Source organism: Nicotiana attenuata, unplaced genomic scaffold, assembly GCF_001879085.1.
Source record: "Nicotiana attenuata strain UT unplaced genomic scaffold, NIATTr2, whole genome shotgun sequence".
Classification (NCBI taxonomy): domain Eukaryota; kingdom Viridiplantae; phylum Streptophyta; class Magnoliopsida; order Solanales; family Solanaceae; genus Nicotiana; species Nicotiana attenuata.
In genome coordinates, this window is record NW_017671110.1 from 1 (window position 1) to 11257 (window position 11257).

An 11257-nucleotide genomic window follows, 5' to 3' on the forward strand; every position below is an offset into this window, starting at 1 on the left:
ACCGATACCCCGTCTAGAGCAGACTTTTCAACCAGTCGAGGTTATCTATGGGTCAGAAGAAGAGGAAGCATTAGCAGCGATGAGGAATTTGTTCCTGGAAGAGGATGATATGGATTGTTGTGTCATTTTTGAGGAGGAGGGGGAGGAAGGCCCTTCCATACAGGCTGTGAGCAGAGGAGCACCTCAGCAACTGGACCGTCAGAACCACCAGAGCCCGACGTGCCTCGGGTTAGCAAGGCTGAACAAAGCATTACGCACTATTTTGCTTTATTAAGTTTATTTTCTTTTCGCATTTTTCTTTTCTCGCAAGAAAGAGCTCCAATGTTCAAAACACTTATGGAATTTATTAAAGTATTTCAATTTTCTTACAAATCTCTCTCTTATTATTTTCTCTCATTACTTTACTCAAACAGCATTACTATTACTTATCTTGATGAACCAACAACTGTAACATGCAACGAGACAACGCGACAAACGGACACAGATTCAGAGGAAGATGATATACCGGAAGAAATTGTTAAAGAAGTTGAGACGGAGATAGTCAATCTAGGAGATGCAGAGAACATCAAAGAAACACGAGTCAGTGTTCATTTCTCACCGTCTGAGAAGGAAGAGTATACAAAATTTCTAAAGGAATATGAAGACATATGTGCATGGTCATATGACGACATGACTGGTCTAAGCACGTCCATTGTGGCTCACAAATTACCGATTGATCCGGCCTGTCCGCCAGTGAAACAGATGCTCAGAATGTTCAAGCCAGACATGAGTTTGAAAATCAAGGAAGAAGTCACTAAGCAGGTCAAAGCTAAGGTCCTCCGCGTAGTAGAGTATCCAACATGGTTAGCCAATATTGTGCCAGTACCGAAGAAGGATGGGAAGGTCAGAATTTGCGTCGACTACCGGGATCTCAATCGGGCCAGTCCAAAAGACGACTTTCCCTTGCCGAATATACACATCTTGATTGACAACTGCGCCAAGCATGAGTTGCAGTCATTCGTTGATTGTTTTGCTGGGTACCATCAGATATGGATGGATGAAGAGGATGCTGAGAAAACGGCTTTCATTACGCCGTGGGGGATGTATTGTTACAAAATGATGCCGTTTGGGTTAAAAAATGCAGGGGCCACCTACATGAGGGCCATGACCACAATTTTTCATGACATGATACACAAGGAGATCGAAGTATATTTAGACGACGTCATCATCAAATCCAAGAAAGCCGCTGATCACATGGGAGATTTGAGGAAATTCTTCAATAGACTGAGAAGATGCAACCTGAAGCTGAATCCCGCAAAATGTGCATTTGGGGTTCCTGCCGGAAAACTACTTGGGTTCATTGTGAGCCGCCGAGGGATAGAATTGGATCCATCAAAGCTATTCAAGAACTGCCGCCGCCGAAGAGCAAGAAGGAGGTTATGAGTATCTTGGAGAGACTTAACTACATCAGCCGGTTCATAGCTCAGTCCACTGTTATTTGTGAGCCGATCTTTAAGATGTTGAAGAAGGATGCCGCTACCAAATGGACTGACGACTGCCAGAAAGCCTTCGACAGAATCAAAGAGTACCTATCAACACCGCCGGTTCTGGTTCCGCCCGAACCAGGTAGACCCCTGCTACTCTACCTTGCAGTATTGGATGGAGCGATTGGTTGTGTTCTGGGGCAGCATGATGAAACGGGGAGAAAAGAGCAGGCCATTTATTATCTCAGCAAGAAGTTCACCCCGTACGAGGCCCGGTATTCCTTACTACAGCGCACCTGTTGTGCTCTGACTTGGGTAGCTCAGAAGTTGAGGCATTACTTCTGTGCTTACACCACGTATCTCATATCAAGAATGGACCCATTAAAGTATATCTTTCAGAAGCCCATGCCCACCGGCAAGCTAGCCAAGTGGCAGATCCTGCTGAGTGAATTTGACATTGTCTACGTGACTCAGAAAGCTATCAAAGGACAGGCCCTAGAAGATCACCTCACCGTAAACCCTGTGGATGGAAAATACGAGCCTCTGAAGACGTATTTTCCTGATGAGGAGGTATCCTTCATAGGAGAGGACATTGCAGAATCCTGTGACGGTTGGAGGATGTTTTTCGACGAAGCAGCAAATTTCAAGAGAGTTGGCATAGGAGTAGTCCTAGTATCAGAAACCGGCTAGCATTATCCGGTATCCGCCAAGCTCAGGTTCCCATGCACCAACAATATGGCCGAGCACGAAGCTTGCATCTTGGGGATCAGAATGGCCATTGACATGAACGTCCAAGAGTTTCTTGTGATTGGAGATTCGGATTTGCTTATACATCAGGCCCGAGAAGAATGGGCGACCAAGAACTCCAAGATACTCCCGTATTTGCATCATGTACAGGAGTTGAGAAAGAGGTTCATAAAGATAGAGTTCCGGCATGTTCCCAGAGTCCAGAACGAGTTTGCCGATGCATTGGCCACTCTATCATCCATGATTCAGCATCCAGATAAGAACTTCATAGACCCTATTCCAGTAAAGATTCATGATCAGCCTTACTGTGCTCATGTCGAGGAAGAAGCAGACGGAAAGTCTTGGTTTCACGACATCAAGGAATTTTTGGCCGAAGGAAAATATCCAGAGCTTGCAAATGCTATTCAGAAGCGCACTCTGGGAAGATTGTCCAACAATTTCTTCCACAGCGGAGGAATCCTGTATAGGAGAACTCCGGATTTGGGTTTGCTAAGGTGTGTTGACGCAAAGGAAGCATCCAACCTGCTAGAGGAAATTCATGCTGGGACCTGTGGTCCACATATGAACGGTTTTGTCTTGGCCAAGAAGATACTCCGGGCAGGTTATTTCTGGATGGCTATGGAAACAGACTGCATCCAGTATGTGCGAAAGTGCCACCGCTGTCAGATCCATGCAGACATGATAAAAGTGCCTCCGAATGAGCTTAATGCAACAAGCTCGCCATGGCCGTTCGCCGCATGGGGGATGGATGTTATCGGACCAATCAAACTGGCCGCATCAAATGGGCACAGGTTTATCCTAGTAGCAATTGATTATTTCACTAAATGGGTTGAAGCAGCATCTTACAGAGCAGTGACCAAGAAAGTCGTGGCAGACTTTGTTCGTGACCGTATCCTTTGTCGATTCGGTATCCCAGAATCAGTCATTACTGACAACGGTTCCAACCTCAACAGTGATTTGATGAAAGCCATGTGTGAAACCTTCAAGATCAAACACAAGAATTCCACAGCCTACAGGCCTCAGATGAACGAAGCTGTAGAAGCCGCCAATAAGAACATCAAGAAGATATTGAGAAAGATGGTAGAAAAGCATAAGCAGTGGCATGAGAAGCTGTCATTTGCTTTGTTAGGGTATCGCACCATAGTCCGCACATCGACTGGTGAAACTCCCTATATGCTGGTTTATGGTACGGAAGCGGTCATCCCCGCCGAGGTAAAAATTCGATCCCTAAGAATCATACAGGAAGCAGAAATCGACGATGCAGAATGGGTAAAGAGTCGTTACGAACAGTTAGCTCTCATAGATGGAAAGAGAATGAACGCGGTTTTCCATGGTCCACTTTACCAGAACAGAATGACCAGAGCCTTCAACAAGAGAGTCAGACCAAGACGGTTTACACCAGGGCAGCTGGTGTTGAAGAAGATTTTTCCACATCAAGATGAAGCCAAAGGGAAGTTCTCCCCTAACTGGCAAGGTCCATGCATTGTTCATCGGGTTCTGACAGGAGGAGCCCTCATACTTGCAGAAATGGACGGAGAAGTTTGGCCAAAACCAATAAATTCAGATACAGTCAAGCGATACTATGTGTAACCGTTTATGATTTCCTTATGTAGTTTGAACTACGTCTGACCTGATTCCCGTTTAAGAGGGGATACATAGGCAGCCTTATGGGTTCGGTCACAATTCAATAAAATTTTCATTTCCCCTTGCAATTGGAATCTGGGGCAGTATTTTGAGGAGGATCCTCAACATTCCGAAGTAACTTCAGTCGATCATTGCAAGCAGCCGTCAGAAGCATCAACCCACTAAACTGGGGCAGAATTTTGAGGAGGGCCCTCAAAATTCCGTAGAAAGAAAGGTCACAATGTTTTGAACCACGTCGCGGTCGTTGGTTCATCTAAAGCATTTTTTTAAAATATATATACATATATCCTACCTTTAACAAAACTCATGCATACCTACTATCGAAATCGCTTTATTTGACAATGCTGCCCCGAGGGTACCTACATTATCACCATAAACAGAGCCGAGCCAGTCAAGCGAAGCTAGCGGGAACGCGAACTAACCGGTCCCATTACAAAACTCACGATTTTTCTTTGGATGCAGGCACCCAAGTCACAAATCAGCAAATCTATTTACACACTCGTAATTTCAGGAATACAACTCTCGAATTATCGCTTCACAACCACTATCGATACACGATATCCCCAGCAGTCACAACGTTGCAATCAACAACCAGCTATTCGCTATCAGCTAAGAATCTTTTGCTACTACTCGTCTCTCATCTTCCGCATATGGCTACTATTCTGCCTTCCGAGGTTAAGCTATACCTCCATTTGCATTTCTTGCATTGCATAAGGCTACTATTCTGCCTTCCGAGACTAAGCTTTGTCTCTTGCATTGCATAAGGCTACTATTCTGCCTTCTGAGGTTAAGCTTTACCTCCATTTGCATTGCATAAGGCTACTATTCTGCCTTTCGAGACTAAGATTTGTCTCCATAATTGCATAAGGCTACTATTCTGCCTTCCGAGGTTAAGCTCTACCTCCATTTGCATTTCTCTGCATTGCACAAGTCTATTACATTGCCTTCCGAGGTTAAGCTCTACCTCTATTGACATCTCTTTGCATTGCATAAGGCAACTATCCTGCCTTTCGAGACTAAGCTCTGTCTCCATGATTGCACAAGGCTATTATTCTGCCTTCCGAGGTTAAGCTCTACCTCCATTCGCATCTCTTTGCATTACATAAGGCTACTATCCCACCTTTCGAGACTAAGCTCTGTCTCCATGATTGCACAAGGCTATTATTCCGCCTTCCGAGGTTAAGCTCTACCTCCATTTGCATCTCTCTGCATTGCACAAGGCTATTATTCTGCCTTCCGAGGTAAAGCTCTACCTCCATTTGCATCTCATTGCATTGCATAAGGCTACTATCCCGCCTTCCGAGACTAAACTCTGTCTCCACTTGCATCGGCTGAAAGATCGCCATTTATATTTACACTTTACATCGGCTGAAACATCGCCACTTATATTTACACTTTACATCGACTGAAATATCGCCACCTTATTTAAGTCTTGCATCGGCTGAAAGATCGCCATTTATATTTACACTTTACATCGGCTCAAATATCGCCATTTTATTAAAACATGCATCGGCTGAAAGATCGCCAAATCCTGCATTTCATGGGCTGAAAGATCGCCAAAATCATCCGAAGGCGTCATCGTTCTGAGGCACCATTTTCATAGCCCGAGAACATCATGCCATGACCTGAGGACCCCACTTTTATCTCTGCATCGCATTATTCAAAGGAATCATGGTTCGGAGGCATCATTCTCATAGCCCGAGAGCATCATTTCATAGCCTGCGAATCCTTTATTATGTGTTTCATGGCCCAGGACACCATAGTCCGAGGACGTCATCCTAACCGTCCAAAGACAGCATTCATGGTCCAATGGGAACTTGCACCATGTTTAAATTTATGCACAACATATGCGCTCGTGTTTTATTTGCAGGTAAACCGGCTAGCAACGGCCGTTTCAGCAGGAGCGATCCTGCTCCAGTTCCCGCAGCCTATCAGACTCTGACCATCCTTCTCAACCTGAACACCGCACCCGTTTTTCGAAAATCTCCATCGGCATATTCCGCCTGTGGATCCCCAACTATATATGGCCTGATTCCTGTAAGACCGGGGATATGTAGGTAGCTCAGGAACCAGAGCTTGGTCAAAATTCTTCAAATCGTTCGTTCGGTCAAAATTGGCCATCATATCTTTACCCGATAACTCTTTCATCCTTCCCGGGTAAAGAGGGGCAGCTGTTGATACCCAATATTTCCCTATGTATTTTATATACAAAATACTTTCAAAATAGCATGTACATGCGTATATAAGCATGCCCAAGAATTTTGGTATTTTTTCCTAATTATTAAAGATTTTAAAACCAATTTATTGTCTATTTTATCAGTACAAAATCCACTAATTATTCCCAAGATTATCATTTTGGTGAATAATTTATTTTTTATTCTCACATTTGCACCAATTTATTTGGTATTTTTTAAAGCTAAATTGCATATAATGCAATTATAGCCTATTTTACGATTAATAGTATTTTATAATTGTAAAATTAGCTCCAGTATTTTTAAATTTATATTTATGCACTATTAATTGTTTCAGTATTATTAATTTACTTTTAAAATCAGCTTTACTATTAAAAAGGGAAAATTGGCTATTTAATATCTAGCCCCATTTCTATTTCAATTATAGCCCTATTTCATTTCAATTTCGGCCCCTAAATTGACCCAATTCTACCCAATTAATCAGCCCAAATTTTACTCCGGACCCAGCCCACGACCCAATTCCAAACGACCCAACCCGTTCCCCACCTACACATCTAAATCTGGACCGTTGGTCACTCAAGATCAATGGCCAAAACTCACCCTTCCATAATTAAACCTAACAACCTACCCGAATCCCCCTCATTCTCAGCGGACCCGACGCCCTGAAATCCCAAAACACTCTCAATTCCTCTCAACAACTCTCCGAAACCCTAGCCTCTTCCCACCTTCCTTCACCGGATATTCACCGGAATCCATGGCTTCCCAGGCTATGGATGGTCTTTACCCACCCTCACCACCATTAGACCTTGAGTGTTTAAGGTCTGGAAGACTGACTTCGATGGTTCTTCCTCCGAACTTCTCCGATGTTCGATTCCATGGCTTCTCCGGCCATGCTCCGGCACATTCGAGACCCAGGAGCCTGATTCTTGACCTCTCTGACTCAAGATAGGACCTGTCTCCAAGCCTTTCTCATTTCTAGGGTTTCTCCGAAACCCTAAGCCATTCGAGGTTCTTTCACCGTTATTTGTTTAGATCTATACTCTGTCTATGCTTTTTTTTGCATCTAGAGTGTTTTCCCTAAAAGTTTTTGTCTAAATCGTTTCTCTCCGATTTTAGGGTTTCTAAAAGGATTTTTGGAAAAAAAAAGTCTTTCTGATTCTTTTTCTTCTTTGCTTTATGTGTGTTTGCTTACACCCTGCTCGTATGATTTCTTTTATTTTATGCATATATTATCTTTTACCTCTTCTTTTCTACTCCTGCTATGTTTTCACTACTCTTCTGCTATGTGTGCCTAACGTTTGATTTTTTGGACTCTGTTCATGTTCTTACATGCTTCATCCACTTGTGTTCAAGCTTGTATTATTTCCTTCTTCTGAACTCGTTTAGGCTATGAGTTTTCTCAAATATGTTCTTCATGATTTTTCTTCCTTTGTCGTTCAAGCATACTATCATATCTGTTTTTGTTGAGACTCTGAAACAAATGGTTTGCTTTCCATGTCTGATTCAATTGTGAAACCCTAGGATTTGGGGGTTTCCTTTGACGACTTTGATTTTTGTGTTCAAGTCAGGGTTCCACATTGGGACCCCGGACTCTCAGACTCATTATGAGTCTGCAGATTGAACCTGCATCTCCTTGCTTATGATTCTGAATTTTTCTTTGGTTAAATTCTCTTTTAAATAACTTAACAGTCTCTCCTTGATTTACATATTCGTGTGTTTATATATGAGAATTTTTCTTTCAAAAAAGAGCTTTTCCAACTACTGATTGATCCCGAATTCCTTTAATTGTGTTCACTTGATTGTTACTGATTTTCCCTAATTGAACCTTTCTTTTCCCCTTTTCCTGACTTGATTCACTCACGTGAAAGTCTGAAATTTAAATTTTTACTGGTTGATTCCCTTTCCATTTACAAACCGTGTACTATTAGTTTGTTGCCTTAAATAACTTCTATGTACTTACCCTTTATTATACTACTGGGAAAATATTTTTTCAAAATCCCTTTCCATAATTGTTTTTCCCCGTTTGAAATCAGAATCCCTTAACTAAAGGGAGACTGATTGCAATGTTATTTCCTTACCTTTTTTCATGCTTATTTGCTGCATTATAAAAGGGGCTCGACCCTTCGGCATTGAAACAAGTTTTAAGCTCTGAAAAAACTTTACAACTCTAGAACTTTGAGCTTTTGAATCCCAAAAGTTCAATGCTCATACTCTCACACACCCACTTTCAGTCACAATACTATTGCAAACTCTCTACTCTCTGCTGAGACTTTTGTACTGCTTTGCTTGCAACTTGGCTTTTCAAGACTGCTGTTTTACTTACCTGTTTTCCCTGAAATTGGTATGTCTCCATTTGATTTCAATTCCTTCACTATGTGTTTACTTTACAGTTGTCCTATTCCTATCTACTTTGCTGTTCATATTCTGTATTAAACATGTTACTTTCTTTTATGTTCATTGTCTGTTATGAATCCCCCATACCCCCATTCCCTTTTGTGTGCTGAGCTAAAGTTCATGGCCTTACAGTATCCAAATTGCTGCCCAGGTCTGAACCTGACCTTCAATAGGTCCTAACTCTCAAATTTAATCTGACAGGCTGGTCAGGGGTGTGCCAGTATCCTTGTTGATGGGCATGACCACTAGTTTGTTACGGCCTTCCCTGATTCCCCCTCTATTGCACTTACACTTATTCTTAGACTCTAAGTTATGCCCCCCCTCCTATGAGGCTTGCCTTGGGGACCTTGAGTTCCCTCTGAACTTGGACATTTGAGGGCTAGCCATTCCACACTACACCATTATCTGATCCTGCAAATTTAATGGAGTTCATGAAGCTCCTTGGAACTCTGACACACCCAAATGAGAAAGGCTTTGGAAATCTGATCTTTGGAAGTTGGTTTATTTAATGTTTCAAACTAGGAGTCTGAATTAGGCTATCCTTGGTTGGAATTTTAATCTTTGATGTAATTTTTATTTACATTTCTAGATTCATTCAAGTTGTAATACTTATGGGGTGTATAGTAAACAATGGGGGAGGGTCTCTCATGTTATGCATATGGGGTAGATATCATATTTTAGGTCTTTATTTCCGCAACCACAACACTTTCGTTTATGTTTCTGGATATAGAGATCCTGCCTATAGATTTTTTCCATATAGATATCCTGCCTATAGTTTATTTCAATACTGCATATAGAGATCCTGCCTATAGTTTATTTCATTTCAGCATACAGAAGCCATGCCTATAAGATTCTGCATTTCAACATATAGAAGCCATGACTATAAGTTTCTGCATTTTTGCACATGCATATGACATTAGGCAAAACAATCCATAGGCTAAGGAATAATCAATTGCATCCTAGATACCATGCTCATAGGATTCCTGCACTTGCATAGCCGTTTTAAAATCAGTAACGCTTAGAATTCATGCCTATAGGAGCAGTCGTTTAAATCTGATTCATCCGCAAGTCTAAAATCAGTAATAATATTGTTAACATCTGCGGAATCGGTTCATCTCTAAAATCAGCAATCCTCCCTTAAAATCAGTATGTATCACCTTGTTAGACATCATGCCTATAGGACTCACCTAGGCAAACTATTAGGTAATCAATTAATTCTACCAGTCTTTAATAATCACAACCAGCATGCATGCCTAATTTGGACTTGTTATCTAAAAATATGTAATAAATCAGCCACCCTCCCCCCTTTCATTTAAGTTTAATTAAAGACCTAACCAGTACTTGCAAGTCATGCTAAACAATTTTTGTTTTGAATAAGGAGGCCCCCTTTGAGCCTTAACTGCTATGTGTTTTTCCCTTAATTGCTCTTATGTGTTTTGTTTGTCGCGCTAGATTTTTGCCTTTTAAACTTCAAAAGCCAATATCCCTCCCCTTTAGAAATAGTAGTCCCAACAGCCTCCGCGATTGATAATACTAGGGCGGGTAGTAGCATGCAATAAGTAACGACACTATTCCGCGCTTTAGTACCTTAACGGGATGGGAAAGGGTAGACATGGATATGATGATCACACGATAACACCACGCGTATAATTGATTACCGGGTGTTGCGTGGATGATCCATGTTATTTATAAACCTAGGACCCCCCCCCCTCCCTATGTACTTTCGTTTTTGTTTTTCTTTAAACTGTCAGTTTCCAACTCTTTAAACCTTGTATTTCGCTTCAAATTATTTAAAACCTCTTTGAATTTCCAGCACTGTTTTCTTTTTGAACTTCTGCCCATTTCATTTCTTTTGTCTGGTTGTTTGCACTCGTTATTCGATCCTTATTTTCCTGCACTTATACATTCTTTTAAACAACTACGAAACCACCTATATCCTGACTTCAACATGTTTATTTAACCTTTATACATTCCTACTTGCAATCGTTATGTGGAAGTTGTCTTGTATGTTAACTTGTTTTAAAATCAGAACTGTAACATGGCCGGGAACCACACTAGTGGATCTTGGGGAGGGGGTGCCTAACACCTTCCCCCTGAGATAATTTCAAGCCCTTACCCATTCTCTGGTTCTTCTTTCTTTTAAATTCTTAGTGTCCTAATGCACTTAATCATCAGGTGGAGACTCTTCTAATCTCAAACCCAAATTCCCAAAAGGAATAGAGTTGTCCGCTCAAATTTCGTAAACCAGATTTCGCCTTTAGAAAAGGGGGGCATCGACAATGATATTCCGGGTTTTGAGAGCATTATGTTCAGTTCGGGACTTATTATTGTATATGCCGAGCGGAATCTAAAATTCTTAATTAAATTTACCTGTTAAATTGTTCTTTATCATGTTTTCATTTCAATTCAGCAAAATGTTAGGCTTACCTAGTCGTAGAGACTTGGTGCCGTCACAACGGTTCATGGAGGGAGAACTTGGTTCATGAGAAGTTTTTATCAAAGCTCTAGGTTCATAGGAGTCGTGAGTAAGAAGCCGGTTTATTAGAGTCTCACAGATCGGTATGGAGACGTCTGCACTTATTTTCGGGAGGCTATGGAACTGTTAGGAAAATTCCACTTCATTTCATTCCTTGTCGTGCGAGATTACTGACTTCGAAACTCTAAACTTCTGTCTTTTATTCTCTCACAGATGGTGAGGACACGTGCTACCAGAGATGATCGGGCACCCGCACCCCCTACCAGAGCCGCTGGAGGCCGGGGCCGAGGTAGAGGCTGAGGACGCGCACATGGTGCAGCCAAGGCGCCCGATACGCCTAC